The following is a 4,059-nucleotide window of genomic DNA, read 5'->3' on the forward strand; positions in this document are numbered from 1 at the left end:
ATTATTAAGTAACTATATGGTATGAAAATGGTGGAGTAAGTCGTGTGGAGAAATTTTTTCCTGTGTCTTGTTCTGGCCTTTCCTTCCCACTGGTCTGCCTCAGGCCCTTTATATGTCTTTTTTTTTTAAAGCATTGTTTTTAAAAATTAATTTTATTTTATTTATTTTTGGCTGTGTTGGGTCTTCGTTGCTGCACGCGGGCTTTCTCTAGTTGCAGCGAGCGGGGGCTACTCTTCTTTGCTGTGCGCAGGCTTCTCATTGCGGTGGCTTCTCTTGTTGCAGAGCACGGGCTCTAGGCGTGTGGGCTTCAGTAGTTGCAGCACTGCGGGCTCAGTAGTTGTGGCTCATGGACTCTAGAGTGCAGGCTCAGCAGTTGTGGTGCATGGACTTAGTTGCTCCGCGGCATGTGGGATCTTCCCAGACCAGGGCTCGAACCCGTGTCCCCTGCATTGGCAGGTGGATTCTTAACCACTGTGCCACCAGGGAAGCCGCCCTTCTTTATGTCTTGCTTTTGCTATTGTCTTGGCTTCCAAACAGGTGCCTTTTCTTTTCTTCTGGTCTTTCTCTCTACTCCATTATCTGTACTTTAACTTGGCTAATATTCTTTAAAAAAAAAAAAAAAAATCAACCCAAGAGTTAACATTAATAATGTAATACTTTTGCTTAAAAGCAGTTGGCTCCCTTACCTGAAAACAATATGCAGACTTTTTAGCATCACAATTAAGGCCTAACTTAACCTTTCAGTCTCTTGTCACTCTCATCCTCTTCCTCTCTCCATGGTCCCACGTCTCGTGCCATCATATCAAGCTTCTTGCCTTTCCTGGTACATCCCCTTTTATAACATTGTACTTTATAGTATATAGTCTGTTCTTCCTCAGATATTCTTTGTCACATTTGTGGCTTGAATGTCACTCCCCTGGGGAAGCTTTCTTCAATCCTCTAGGCTGAGTTAGTTATTCCATTTTCCATGCTGGACCACCACTCTGTTCTTAGCTCTGTAATAGATTTTAAGGTGTTTTTCTTGGAATTTATGCTCTGGGTGGATGTGGGGCAGAAATATTGTCTTCAGCATCCATGCACATGACTCTAGGACCTACTGCAGAGCTTCACCCAGGGTGAAGGGGAAGGCAGTCAGTGAGTATGGCTCAGGCTCTGGGGCCAGACTGACCAGGTCTGATTCCTGGTCTGGCCACTTGCTAGCTGAGTGACTTCGGACACATTAATACACTCCCTGTACCTCAGTCTCCTTATGTTTAAATGGATATTGGTAATTAAACATAACTTACAGAGTTATAAAGATTGGTAAAAATAATGCATATAAATTGCTTCACACAGTGCATGGTAACCATATATGCTCAGTAATGCTAGGTATACCAGATATATATAAAATGAATGACTTCAGCATAACCCGTGTGTTTCCCAGTTAAATGATTATATTGTAGGCTAGTAGCCCCTGAGGGAAAAAGAAAACATCACTCACCACCTGTTTAGGGGATTCAAAGGGAACAACTCCCTAAGTGTAATTAAGGGAATCTGGGAATACTTTGATAGGACACGTACCGTTTTATACCTCCATCCATGTCTAACCCGGATTGAATATACAGAACATGTTAGGGATAACTGATATGGTTAGAATACATACATGTTCATGTAATCCATGAACATGGTATGTCTCTCATTTATTTAGGTCATCTTTCATGCCTTCCAGCAAAGTCTCGGCACTTTATTTAGGGTGCTATCAGACCTGTTATGAATGGAGCCAAAGAGTTTGTTTTGAGGAATAAAGGACGTAGAGGATCTGAGGGAACCATTAATGAGCCCAGCTGCCATTTCACATGCAAGAAGGAGCAGGTTCACAGCACATGCTTCTCAGGGAGGGCAGGGAAAATGTCAAGGATTGTACTGGGAAGGTGTTGGAACATTTTGTGCAAATGTGGATATTTGGATGAAATGCCTCTAAGGCCCCAAGACAGCACCACAGGCTGTAAAGAGACGAGGAAGAAATAAGACAGAAGAGGAGTGTGCTTCTCCGTGGTGAGTATACATGCTGTATACAATTCAGACGGTACAGGGGTCAGTGGGATAAAAATGTTAGCTAATGCCATTAAAAAAAAAACAAACCCAGCATCACAGAAAAGCTATGACTAATTCACTCTGGATTTGACTTTCATTCTGCTGCTGTTACTGTTGCTTCTAGAATGATTAAACGAGACTGAGTTAATGAATTCTGTTTTACAGCATCGAGGAGGTCTGATACACTTGAAAACACCTCTGGTACTAACGCAAAACAGAACTCCTATGGATATTCTAATATCTTCTTCTTCCTCCTCCCCTTCTCCTTCTCCTTCTCCTTCTTCTTCTTTTTGTAATTTGTTATACAGTATTAGAAAATTAAAATTAATACAGAAGGAGAGAGAAAGGATGGAAGGAAGGAGGGAGGGAAGGATATTTGGTCATAATTTCCACTCCCTTGCTCTCTTTCCTAAGACAGAAAGACATACTTAGCTACAATTCATAAATTTTGAAAGGCTAATAAAAAAGAACTTCATGAAGTCCTGTGTAGTTTTTAAGCTTCTAGATTATACTTCATGGATGCCTTACCAAATTTACTAAAGTAAAATATAAGCTAGTGCCACCTTTATTTTGGCTTATTTTCTTTAAAGTTGAGGGACATGAAAACCTTAAGGTTTTAAGAGAGTTTGCTTATCTCTTTCTATCTCGATTAGCTTTTTAGATTTTTTACTTTCCTATTAGGTTTCTTAGCATCCTGCATTTGACCTAAAATCTTTAATTTGTATATTATATCATATATAAAATAGTATGTATCCAGTTCTATAACTATAAATAAAATAAACATTCATATATATCACCCAATTAAAAAAATAGATCATTATTACTACACCTGTGGCTCCCGATATGCTCATTCCAAATTGTAACCTCATCCCTCCACTCCATACAATTTTTTAAAGTGTAAATTTCCCCACAAGGGGAATTTTGTTGATGACACTAGCTTATTTGCCTCCCCAAAGAACAAAGCAACCAAATGAAGTGAACATAACCTCAAAATTGTATTGTCTTCGTAACAAAACAAAAGATGAAGCTTAGATCTGGATCACTTGGCCCTTTCTCTTATCTCCTCCCAGTTCCAAAGCTTGCATCTCTAAATATCCAGGATTCTTTTAGATCTACATTTGGGCTCAATACGTTCAAGCCTTAGTGCAATCTTCTTTGTAGTTTTAGCCTTTTCCTAGAAAAAACAGCTTAGTCTATGCTTACCATAGTCGCTCTGATTCCTGTTATAATGCTGCTTTCCCTGGGCATACTGAGGATCCTTGCCCTTCTTGCACTGTTATTTTGGGGGGTTTGTGTTGCCACCCTTCTTACAGAAAGTCCAGTGGATTTTAAGAATGTTCACCATGTTTGCAAGAGTGTTATTGGCATGAGAAGAAAAACACTCCATAAATTTTAATAATGTTTTCCTTATCCTTTTAGTAACCCTAATATATATATATATATATATCTTAATCTTCTCTGTTTTAAACTCTTTTTGCAAAAGGTTTTATTATATACTTTTTTGTGCGTTGATTAATTTAAAGATATTTAAAAGATATTCTCTTGATTTTTTTCCTGAGTTTTAAAGTTTTGTTAACATTTTAATTATTTTTTATTTGCATACCAGTTTTCCTAGAACCATTTAATGAATGATCCACCCTTTCCCCAGTGATCTATAATGTCATATCTGAAATAAATCAGGTTTTCATAAATGCCTGATTTCTATTATAGTCCATTGATTTGTTTTTCTGTTCCCATACCAATGCCACACTCTCTTAATTATTATAATTTTTATTCAAAATTTTCCTGTGTGGTAAAGCACCTGGCTCTTCCTTTTTAGGAGTGTCTGGGCTATTCTGAGCTGTTGACATTTCCATATGATTTTCCCCCAACATTTTATTATGAAAAGTTCCAAGAATGAAAAGAAGTTGAAAGAATTTTATAGCAAACAAACACCCATGAACCCACTACTTAGATTCTATAATTAACCTTTTGCCATATTGCTTT

General features: G+C 38.1%; 1 pseudogene; it reads right to left on the reverse strand.

Annotated features, from left to right (window-relative positions):
- Nucleotides 1-3,101: 3,101 nt before the first annotated feature.
- Nucleotides 3,102-3,418, reverse strand: LOC114885468 (annotated as a pseudogene).
- Between the last annotated feature and the right edge of the window lie 641 nt (nucleotides 3,419-4,059).

The sequence above is a fragment of the Monodon monoceros genome, unplaced genomic scaffold, assembly GCF_005190385.1.
Source record: "Monodon monoceros isolate NGI ecotype Baffin Bay Population unplaced genomic scaffold, NGI_Narwhal_1 Super_Scaffold_6, whole genome shotgun sequence".
Taxonomy (NCBI): domain Eukaryota; kingdom Metazoa; phylum Chordata; class Mammalia; order Artiodactyla; family Monodontidae; genus Monodon; species Monodon monoceros.